We start from the raw sequence: 12,003 nt of genomic DNA, 5'->3' as shown, positions 1-12,003 counted from the left end.
AAAGGAGTTGACTTTGGCTTTAAGCTGTGCTGATAAGGAGTGTCAAGAAGAGGGCCTTACTGTTGATAGCACGGGATTACACCACACCTGATCAACAGGAAGACAAAGAGCATTCCTGAGCTGACCCTCTTTGGAGTTTAATGCTTAACTCGGCGGTAAATAGACAGATATAGATCGGATTGTGCCGAGTCATGGCGCCGTGCGGGAGCAACAGTAGGGACATGTGATGCTGAGGCGAGTCGACGGCGCAGCAAGCGCCACAGGATGTCGGCTCTGACGTGAGGTGGAAATAGATTTCTGACATGGTTGTCATCCTGGAGGGTTGGTTGGTACAGCTGCCCGGACTTTAGGGGGGTGGAGGGAGGAGGGATGGGGGGGTTGATTAGTGGACTGGCACAGATTTCTTCCGGGCCTTTCTGAGTGCCAGCATCCAGACAGATGATGATTAACTGAGGATGACTGGTGCTGGCTGGAGCCAACCTGGGATCACATCAGGTCTGGTCCAAAAATAGAGCCCAGCTACCTTTTCATGTCAAGTTTCTCCTTTTTCTCCCCTCTCCTCACCCCGCGGGCCTCACCCTGCTGCTTCCTTTCTCTGTGTGGAAAAACTAAAAACTGGCTGCATCGTGAATCCTGTAACAACAGGACTCAAGAAATAACTTGATGGGATTATTTCACCTCACAGTTTCAGTTTTCTCATCCTGTTCTTCTTTTTACACAACAAAAAATCTGAAATCTTATCAAGTGTTTTTGTCTTATTTTAAGTAAAAATTGTCTTATTATACTTCATATGAGCCAAATTCAGCTTAGTAGTCCAGAAAAATGCTTTGTTTTAAGTTATTTAAAGACAAAAATGAGGTCTGAACTGCTGTAACATGTTTAAAAAAATCTGCCAATGAAACAAAAAAATTTGCTTGAAACTAGAGTAATGTCTTAATACAAGAAACTTTTCTCCTGTTCCATTTGCAGATTTTTTTTTACTTGTTGCAACCAATTTAGACCTCATTTATGTCCTTAAATAACTTGAAATAGGACATTTTTCTGGACTGGTTGGTTGAATGTGGCTCATATTATAATGATGATAATAATAATAATAATAATAATAATAATAATAATAATAATAATAATAATAATAATAAAAATGAAATGAAAATACAATTAAATAAATAGATAAATAAATTAATAAATAATAATAATAATAATAATAATAATAATAATAATAATAATAATAATAATAACAAAATAAGAAAAACAAAATAAGAAAAAAAGTAAAAAGTGAAATAAAAATAAAATTTATATAATAAATAAATAAATAAATAAATAAATAAATAATGATAATTCATTTTATTTGTGGGTGCCCTTCATGACACTCAAGGTCATCTTACACCACAAGTATCAAAACAAGAACAATCAATTACCTAAAAACGACTAACAGTAGAAGTGAGGATGGCTAGGTCAACCAGAAAAAACTTATAGAAACAAATGAGTTTTTAGCTGGGATTTAAAAGAGGAGAGACAAGTAATATCCCGGATAGTTTGAGGGAGAGCGCTCCAGAGACGGGGGCAGCACGGCTGAAAACTCAGGACCTGACTGAAGATAAACAGACAGAAGGTGTAGCAAGGAGCATGGAGGAAGAAGATTCAAGAGTCGTGAAAGATGTACAGGTGTGAAGTAGATCAGAAAGGTACGGAGGTGTGTGGTTATTGAGGGCCTTGAAGGTAAGGAGGAGAATCTTGTAGTCACTGTGGTATTTCATTGGTAGCCAGTGCAGTTGGTAAAGAACAGGAGTGATGTGATTTAGAGGATGGTCTAGTGATGAGGTAGAGGTAGAGCTGGGTGTTGTCGGTCTACAGTGTTTTTTAAAAAGTAGTGTTTGCTCGTTACTTAGTTACCCTCTATAGAAAGAAACTTTTTACGTTACTCATTATTTTTATGTTACTTTTATGGTGCTTGATTTTGGGCAGAACCCCATCTCATGTTCTAAATGTATACAGGCCTGCATAAAGTTCTACAAGGAAGGACAGGTAATTCTTTTGTGCTCATTATTTTGAAAAGCACTTGACAAGAAAAACAATAACGCCATGATTACTGACTGCTCTCACGCAGCTGAGGCAGTGTTACTGTCAAACCTGTCCCTGGGAAAAGAAATGTTGTGCGCAACTGAAAAAGGAGCTATGTTTTGTTACCATATTTTCAATAGTAACTTGTTACACTACTTTTTACCCCAAAAAGTAGTTAGGTTACTGTATGTTACTTTGTAACTTGTTACAGCCAACACTGTTGGCATAGCAGTGAAAAGTGAATTCCAAATTTCCGGAAGATGAGATAAAGTGGTAGGAGGTAAATAACGAAAAGGAGGGGGCCCAGGACAGAGCCCTGGGGAATGCCAGTGGTGAATGCGGTGAGTCGTGATCTGAAATTTTTGATTTGAACAAACTGACTCAGAGAGGTCTGATTTAAACCAAGTGAGTTTACCCGCAAAACCAAGAGAAGCAAGTCTGTCAAAAAAAATGGAGTGAGAAATCGAAGGCGGCACTGAGGTCCAGGAGGATGAGGATAGTTAAGAGTTGAGAATCAGCTCCTAAGAGAAGATCATTCGTGATTTTGACCAGGGCTCTCTCGGTGCTATGAAGGGAGCGGAAACTGGACTGAAACTCTTCAACAGATTATTGTCAGAGGGGTGAGAGTGGACAAGAAAATTTTTACTTAAAACAAGACCAAAATACTTGATAAGATCTTACTTTTTCCAGTGTATGCCTCTGAAAATAAAATTAAAAAATCCCTGTGTTGCTATCTTTGTTTTGTCCCTTTTTCTCATCCCTGGTGTCCCTTTGTCCTCTTTTCCCGTTCCTCTGCACCTTTTTTTACCACCCACACTTTCTCCTTCTGTCTTCTCTTATCCAGACCTCTCCCCGTCCTTCTTAGAAAGACTCAAAGCAGAACCACCGTCCCACTTTGCAGTTTCAAAGCAGATCTGACAATTCTCAGTGTGTCCCCGTTCTGTTCGTCCTCATGGGACCGCTCTGTCCGCTGGCATCGTCCTGCTCCAAAAAGGGCCCTGAGTGTGTGAGCCCAGCATGCAAAAAAGCAAAGCCACTCAAAGAAAGAAAAGTATTTGTTTAGCACACTTCATGCCGACTTACCCAGAGTGCTTTATGTAAGATGGCGACAACAGATCCAAGTGACCTGAAACTGGATGAATGAAGGAGAGAAACAGGTCGAGGAAACGCTGCAAAGTTTCATCCTGAACAACACATTCTGTCTCTGATAAGGACACGTGCTCTGAGGTCTGAGAGGACGAGGTCTAACCTGGTTTGTTCTTGTTGTCTTTGCAGAGCAGAGATGTCGTGAGGAGACAGGGAAGCAGAGAGAGCAAACTTCCTCCGTTCATTATAACAGAGCATGGAGTGAATGACTGCGTAAGCCGGCAGCATCCTCCGATGACTGATGATGCATACCTGCCTCTGTCACGCTCCTGAGGGGAAACCAGGCGCACGAGGCATGGGACCAAACCTGAGGTACTGAGTTCTTGGTCAGAGGGATAAAAATAGGCTGAAAGTGCTTCCAGCAAGTGTAAAAGGTCACAGATTAGACGTTAACAAAACACGTGAGGAAGAGGATTAGCTTTTCTTTGCTTTAATACCAAAATGATTTAAAAAGCATCAGAAACAGTGAGTTACTTTTTATACACGTGCATCCAGAAGTAGCTCTTTCATCTGAGCTCTTTTCTGTGCTGCAGCGCTGGAATCCAGGACTCAGACTCAAGGTCAGCTTGAGACCTGGTTTTAAAACCACTCATGACTCAACAAAGACTCTGACCCTGATGATTCAGACTTGTAGTGAGACTCGTGCGTCCTAAGACTGAAAGGATGACCTGTACTTCTTTATGAGTGAAGATTGTGAAGGCTGATTTTTAATATTTAAAACTCTTTTATTCGCTCTTTTCTTCATCTATCTCCTTCGAAAACTCATCAGTTAGTTTTCTTTTCTCACTTTGAATTCGAATGACTTTCTTTTTTAAACATATTTGCTTTAAGAGATTGTTCAAACTTTTACTCCACTCAAAGACTTTCTTTCTTCTTTCTTCTTCTCTTTGAAAATGTTTGGCTATTATTAGCTGCAGCAGAAATACTCAAGGCTGTACTGTGAGAACAGTGTGGAGAACACTGCGTCAGTCATGATTATCTTTCATACCATGGCAACAGAGAGCAGAGAGCACGAGGTTATCAAGTTTCTGCATCAAGAAGTGAAATTAGTTGACACGGTTAAGTTTTGATGCAAATCCTGTGACTTGAAGTGAAATCAAGTTATGAACCATTTGTGAAAGAGTGATTTTAAGTGATTGTAAAGCTTTGAGATGTTTTTTTTATTATTTATTCAAGATTTTTGGTTAAAAATAATAAGATTGTTACATCTTATTATGGAGTAGTGAGAGTGCCAAATTACAAAAATAAATCTATAAAAGAAGAAAATAAATAAATGAATTAAAAAAAGAGAATATAAGGATCTATAAAAGAATAAATAAATTAATACAAAAATACATAAGGATCTATAAATGAATAAAAAAAAGAACGAAAAATGAAGAAATTATATATATGAATCTATAAAAGAATTAAAAAATGAATCAATAAATTAATTATATAAGAATCAATAAATAAATTAAAAAATGAATTAATAAATAAATTATATAAGAATCCATAAAAGAAAAGGCCAATAAAAGTATTGATATAAAGACAAATAAAAAAATAAACAGACAAGTGCTTCATAAAGAAAGAAAGAAAGAAAGAAAGTAGCTATATAAAGTAATATTGATAAAAAATAAAACCCTTAAAAGAATTTAGACTGTTTAAGTTGTTTTAGTGGAGAAATCTTAATTAGAGCATCAGGCATTTTCCACGGTAGGCGGGAGCCATTCTTGTCACTGTTTTGTAAATTAAAGTAGAATAGAGTAGAAAATACTTTATTTATCCCTGAGGGGAAATTCAGGAGGAGTCACAGCAGCAATCAAGAAAACAAAAGTAAGAAAGTGTATAGAAAGTGTAAAAAGGTCCATAAGAAAATAGATGCTGACAGCTTAGCATTGGTGTCTGTGAATAGCATGATGCTACTCTGCCTTCTGGTATTCCCTCTGTTGCTGGGTTAGCATGGCTAGCTCGTCCATCTTATTGGAGATAGATCTTACGTTCCCAATAACGATGGATGGAAGGACAGGTCCATGGCGTCACTTCTTAGCTCACACCTGAGAACCAGTACGTCGTCCTCACCTCCTTCTCCTCGGCTTGTGGGGAAACATCCGGCCTTGCACCACTTAGCATTAACATGCTACAGGCTGCTAACAGCTGGTTTCACATGTAAACAATTCAGCCATGGTTACATGTTGGGTCTCCGGACAAACACAGGGGCAAAAATAGTAAAAAAGTCACTGAAAACAAAACCAGTTTGGTGTTAATGACCAACAAATGAGCCATACAAAGTAATGATCCACTCCAAATACAAAGATGGCGAAAAAGAGATGAAAAAATTACAAGGAACAGACAAAGAAGAGAGAGCTGCTGCAACGCCTAGCTGAAAAGAAGAGCTTTGAATTTGTTTGGAGCTGCCACTGGAAGCCAGCAAAGAGAGATTAACAGCAGGGTGACGGGATGTTTTGGGTGGTTAAAGACCAGACGTGCTGCTGCATTCTAGGTAATTTGCAGAGTTATGAGTGTACATGCAGGGGGGTGGTGTATAAGGAGAAGAGAAGGGGACCAAACACTGAGCCCTGGGGTACCCCTGTTGATAATCCATGTGCTTCAGACACTTCTCCCCATGACACTCTGAAGGATCTACCTGTGAGGTGAAGAAAGGTGCGTTGTCAAGTGAGTCCAACATATTTTAAACTCAGACGTTTCAAACAAACAGAGACGGATTTTCTGAAGCGGAGGTCAACATCAGGATAATTTATAATAATCTACATCATGTGGTTTCCTTCAAGGAGAGTTTTGTAAGAACACCTGCAGTTAAATAATATGAACCCCCCCCTCCTCGAATCAGACTTCCTCTTCAGGGGGAGTCACATGTTTGATAAACACAGTGATGGGCTCTGTGTGTGCTGTCAACACATGCACAAATTACCCGCTCTAATCTGACCAAAGTTTTATAAATGGTTATCTAACTCCCCAGCAGTTAAAGTTATATAACGCTTATCTAACAGCCCCAGAGTAAGACAGGAACATGGGTTGATGGTGTGTTGTCTCCGTTTCCTCTTTAAGAATAAAAAGAGAAGTGAAGCCGCCGATGAGCACACGCTACGATGCACGGTGAGGTTTAGAGGCTGGTGTCTGGCACGATCATGTTTTTTGGCCTAGATTCACCTTTAAGAGAAGATAGGTCACTGTTTCAAATTATAAAACAATATCGTTATGTCTTATGCATTGCAGGAAGTGTGGAGATCTAAACTCTGATCATTTTGCGTAACCAGCACAGACACAGGTTGTTTGCATAAGTTGAAGTTTTTGATCTAGACCAAGGCTCTGCAACCTGCAGCTCTTTGACTCCTTTGCAGTGGCTCCTTGTAGCTGCAAAAAATATCATTGAAATTAAGAATTTCTATTTTCCTTACAGAGGGTAATGATGATTAAAGACATGACACTAAATAAAATCCTACAACATCAACAGCCCACCAACTTTGCATGCACCTGTGGCTAACCTCAAGTTTTACAGCCCTGGGAAGATAACTGCATCTACAAAAAGACTAATCTGGAAGAAAATGTTAATTCTGTGTGGGAGGATTCATTTAACTGCTAATGTGCCAGATTAATAAACATGCATGTGGCAAGACATTTTTTTCTTTAACAAATGTTAATCTTTTTTTTTTTTTTAAGTTTTAAAATTGTTTTGAATTATTAAAAACTTTTGAAATTGAAAAAAAAATGGAAAACTTGAAACTTCTTTAAATTTGGTGCAGTGTTCTGCAAATTTTTACAATTTCAGTTTTTCTTCATTTTTCTTTGTTTTGGCATTTTTTTTTCAATTGGAGTTGCAAAATGCAATTTTTGCTTTTTTTTTCAATTTTGGCACATTTTTGACTGTCTATTTTTTTTTAAATATTTTTATCTATATTTTTGGAATTTCTTTAAAGTTTTGAAATTGTTTGGAATTGTTATAAACTTTTGAAATTAAAACAAAAATGGAAAATTTTATTTTTTTAAAAATTTGGTGACTTTTTTTGCAAAGTTTTTAAAATTTTAGTGTTTTTTTTTTTTTACATTTTTGCATTTTTTTTTGCAATTTTGGAACATTTCCGACTGACTTTTTTTTTTTTGCAATTTTTTTAGGGGGGGGGGGGTTAAGAATTACATTTTTTGGAATAATAAACTTTTGCAATCTAAACAGAAATGGAAAATTAATTAAAAAAAATTTGGTGCAGTTTTTTTGCAAAGTGTTGAAATTTTTGTGTTTTTTTTTTTTGCATTTTTCTTGCAATGTTTGCATTTTTGCAACTTTTACACCTTTTTGGCAGTGTCTTTTTTCTGCAAATATATATATTTTTTTAATTTCACAATTTAGAAAAAAATATTTTCTTTCAATTATTATTCACTAGATTTTAACTTTTTATACAATTCTATCCACTTTCTTGTTTTTATTGTGAAGACAAAGTATATTTTGTGGCTCCTGAATGTCTTTAATCAAGGTGAGCCAAGGCAAAATGGCTCCTTTAAATGAAATGAATGAATGAATGAATGAAAATTATTTGGGTCCCCTTGCAACACTTAAAAGAATTCAGGAGTACAAAGTAAAATTTTGGAATTTCCAAGAAAAAACGAAAGGGTGTAGGTTGAAGCAAAGCTCATCAACACCTACCCGTCTTATCTTATTAAACAAAACAAAGAAGGAGGATCACAAAATAAGTGAGAAAGAAAATAATAGTGAAGGTTGCAGACCCCTGATCTAGAACATGCAGATATCTTTCTAAAGAGATAGATAACTGCCGTTTGAAGCCAGGACATCTTCTCTACAGCTTTTGTTTTGCCTGCTTTTGCTCTCCATGATTTGTTCTTTACTGTACCAAACAAAATCTGGACCACTGTCGCACAGATTCCAAAAGCATGACTTGCATCCCAAAAATACTCACAGAGGATTCACTTTCTGCTGACTTTGAGAATTTTAACATAAAATCCTGGCCAACATGAAAGATTTTTCTTTTATTAAACGTCCATCTGGCTGTGAGATCAGAGTAAACATGAGTCCCACTGCAGGTGATGAGTAACGCAGCAAATCTATCAGAACGTCTCTGGATGTAATTTGTCCTCATGACTAATTTATCTGCGTTTGGCCGCGTCCCATGATTCCTCACACTCACCCAAACTCCCAGCTCAGCACTGGACATCAACATGGCCTAGATAACCACACAGGTGCCGAGCGTCCAGGCCCTTCTGTCATTCCCCCCTCCCCCTCCTCCCTCCCTTCCCCTCGCTTTTGGTGGACGCTCCAACCCTGTCATCCTTCCTCTCCATCCTCCTCCTCCTCTTGTCCTCCCGTCCCCGCTGTGCTGACTGAAAGAGTTAGTCTGTGTTTTGATGAGCTCACTGGAAAAGGATGTGCCACAGCTTCACTTTGTCTTTTCATCTCCTTGCTAGGAGACTTGGACAACACACCCTGATGCTCATGAACAAAACATGATGGAGACCCACCCGGCAGAAGTTTGGAATGTTTCCTTCAAAGCTCTGACTTTAATTCAGTCTGATTATTTTGGAGGTGTAGTGAGGAAAAGACTGGAAATACGACTGACAAAGCAACTTCTGCAGCTTAATTTAAAGGCAAACAGAAACATTGTCTCTTCAAATAAGTGAACAATAATCCCCATAAAAGTTTTGTTTTCTTTTTTTCTTTTTATTAGATCAGAAAAAGCTTTTTATGTTACCAGCCTGGTCTCCGGTCCTGAAATCTACCTGGAAGCCAGGAGTAGAAGAAGAGAGGGGCCAGTTGTTGTTTTTACAGTAGAAGAAGAGAGAGTATATTTTTGTGGTTTTGATCAAAAGAATTGATATTGAGAGTATTTTCTGATGGAGAATCACAAACAGGAATCACATGACCGTAAATCAGGGGCCACTTGCGTAGCGCCCCTGGGCACGCACAAGAACTACTTCAGGCCTAGACCGCACATTTTTCTGTCCGATGGGGCCTCTCAACCATATGAACACGGCAATTTCACTCACATAAACTGAGATTTTTAAAAACGGTAAAAAAAGCGAAGAAATAAAAAAAATAATTGGTTAAGTGGATCCGTGTAGCGGCGTTAAACCAAGCTGGTGTTGACGCAATGACGTCAAGCACCTAGCAACAAGTCACTGTGGCAACAGTTGCCAACAATAAGAACAAGCTAACATTTACCGCGCTATTTCTGTGTTCTTTGCACTTTTTGCCCTCATTACGGTTCTACAAATGTTTTTGACTGCAGCTACTTTTGTTCTTTTAAAGAACTTCATTATTACTTTTTCGTTTAACTTTAAGGCTGTATTCAGACCAGAAAAGTCCTTTAGTCCACTTGTTTGGTCCGGACCAAAAGCGGACTTTATTTTTCTTGTTTGGTGCGGTTCGTATTCAGATTGTACTTTTTGCAAGTGGACTATATTCTGTAAACACATCCACGTGTGTGACGATCAGTGCTCTCATTGGACAGCACTGACAAAGGGCGGCACACAGAGTACAGACCAGGAAATGGAGGTAAACGTGTGTTTGTGCTCTTATTAGAGCTGAAAAATCATTTTCAGTTTCAAGAGCAGCTCCTTCAAAGCAGCTTAACAACACCGTTTACAATTTAGGAACAGGAAGACGAATGCACACAGCAAGGAGGAGCTATGCTCTGCGTGTCCTGACCCACAACATGCTAGCAACAGCGTGGTTAAACAGAAGACAGAGGATCAGGTATGAACCAAAAACAGTTAGGTTACGGTGGCTCTATAGGCCCAAAAGGAGCATGTATCCTGTAGTTAGTTCAGATGGACCTTGGTTTGTATTCAGACCTGCACCGGAGAACCACAAACCGCACCAGAGTTCGTTTGGAAGTGGACTGAGACCACCTCAAAAAGTGGGTCTGGGTCCGGTTGTTTGGTCCGTGCCAGGGTTCGTTTGTGTCTATTCACACCTGCATGAAAAGTCCACACCAGCGTGGGAAACAAACCCTGGTCCGTTTAAAGTGGACCAAACAGTCCAGGTCTGAATACCACCTAAGAAAATATTAGCTCTGAGGCAGTGGTGTGCACAGAGGGGGGGCAGGAAGGGTGGTCAGCCCCCTCATGGTCCGAATGTTAAAACATGCACTAAAGTGCCCTCTTAGGTGCCAAAACATGTGCTAAAGTGCCCTCATGGTTGGCAAAACTCAATAACCTGCCCTCTAGGGCACTAGGTGGCAAAAATGCATGCTATATGTGCCTTTTCTTTTCTTTTTTTTTTTTTTTTTTTTTTTTGCTCCTGCCCTTTAAAAAGTCTTTGCAAGCCACTGCACCAATGTGTTTTTTTCTTGTTTTGTTCTGAGGGATTGGGCACTATGGAGTGATAAAAATGTCACGATCATATGAGAATTGAATACAGTCTAATAAACATCAGCGCTTCTCTGAGAGTTTTCTTTCCTCTCTGACTGTCAGAGGTGTGTTGGTGCTTCGTTGTTAAAGACTAACTCTGTCAAACATGAGCTATCAGCTACCTTTAAGTTTGGTCACCTCAGATATCCCCTCTGTTTCCAGCCCGTCCTCGATGCTCTGTCGGTGGTCATGCATAGATTTATAAATAATCTAAGAGAAAAACACTGCTGGCATCCACGTGTTGGCGCGCCATGAGGATCACTAAGCCACCTCATCGTGTCTTGTGTTTCCAGGTCTTGGCTTCAGTGCAGAGTTATTCCTGTTTCCCAGCACATGACAGGAGTGTGTTTGAGCTTACAGCCAAAAAAATCTCCTTGCTGATCAGTCGACACACCAAAGACCATCTGTTACCACAGCACTGAGCTGCCGCGGCTGCCAACTGCACGCATTCATACATTTTAATGGTAACAAAGAGCCCACAGTGAAAATTCCCCAAGTGTTGTTGTGCCAAAACGTCAGCCAGGTAGTGAACTTAAAACTCTCCTCCTTCGGGGATATTTAGGTCAGGTGAAATGATTTCAGTCTCCTCTGTTAGTGGAGTTATTAAGAAGAAGCCTTTTAAAGCCACTAACACAGTTTATTAGTCAATAAATTAAAAACATGTTACTTGAAAAAGCTCTGAGTGTGCTGGGAACTAGTTTAGTCAGTTTGGAAAAATGTAGTCCAAGGGGTTACAATAAACAGCCTGTTGAAGTTGCCAAACTCCAGAGCGGATGGGAAAAAGTGTGTGGATTGAGAATGAAACTGTAAGTAGCTGCTCGGTGACTAAGTTTTCATGAGTTCTTGGTAAAAACAAAACAAAACAAAAACAGGAGATGTGAAGAATCTGAGAAGTGAAACAACTCATTTCAAGACTTTAGGAATGAACATAACAGACAAATATCAATGTTATTTTTTTCACTGAGTTTTTAGAAAACTTTTTTTAACCTTGGTAAGCTATCTTAGCTCTTAAACCCTTAACAAAATTTAGCCACTAAATTCAGTGCCCCACGTAGAGTTGTTCTCAAAACTATTTTGCAGACCTTTGGTGCGAGTTGTCCCCACTTTTGTTTCTTCATTTCTTTGTTTTCTGTTTTTCTTTCCTCTCTAAAAAGGTATTTAAAGTCTAAGGGTTACAGCGATAAAAACTGTAAAAGAACCAGAAGTGTTTTTGTTCTGTGAAATTAAATATGGGCAGTTTGTTTTTCACATGATGAGATATCTCACCAATCAAGCGTCTTCATAGGCCGAATTAAGCCCCGGTACCGTACGCATTTTGTGGCGTTTCCTTTGACTAAAACTGGGACAGAACCACAAATTACCAACTTGTACCCTTCTGTTTGAGCCATAGACTGTATATAGAGTGGACATTGAGGCTACGCCATTCACCGTTGTACGGTT

General features: G+C 38.9%; 1 protein-coding gene across 2 annotated transcripts in view; it reads left to right on the top strand.

Moving 5' to 3' along the window:
• LOC141807965 (rho GTPase-activating protein 20-like) overlaps positions 1 to 12,003 on the top strand; it is a 172,813-nt gene that overhangs the window by 18,674 nt on the left and 142,136 nt on the right. Inside the window, exon 3 of one of the 2 annotated variants that reach the window (XM_074694180.1) lies at positions 3,337 to 3,519. The exons of the other annotated variant lie outside the window; for it this stretch is intronic. The gene's annotated coding sequence lies outside the window, so the exon portion shown is untranslated. The remainder of the gene's footprint in view (positions 1 to 3,336; positions 3,520 to 12,003) is intronic. 2 annotated transcript variants of the gene reach the window in all.

Source organism: Halichoeres trimaculatus, unplaced genomic scaffold, assembly GCF_033239565.1.
Source record: "Halichoeres trimaculatus isolate MK-OKI-2021-1 unplaced genomic scaffold, fHalTri1.1 fHalTri1_scaffold_19, whole genome shotgun sequence".
Taxonomy (NCBI): Eukaryota; Metazoa; Chordata; class Actinopteri; order Labriformes; family Labridae; genus Halichoeres; species Halichoeres trimaculatus.
This window is presented reverse-complemented; position numbering and strand designations above follow the sequence as displayed.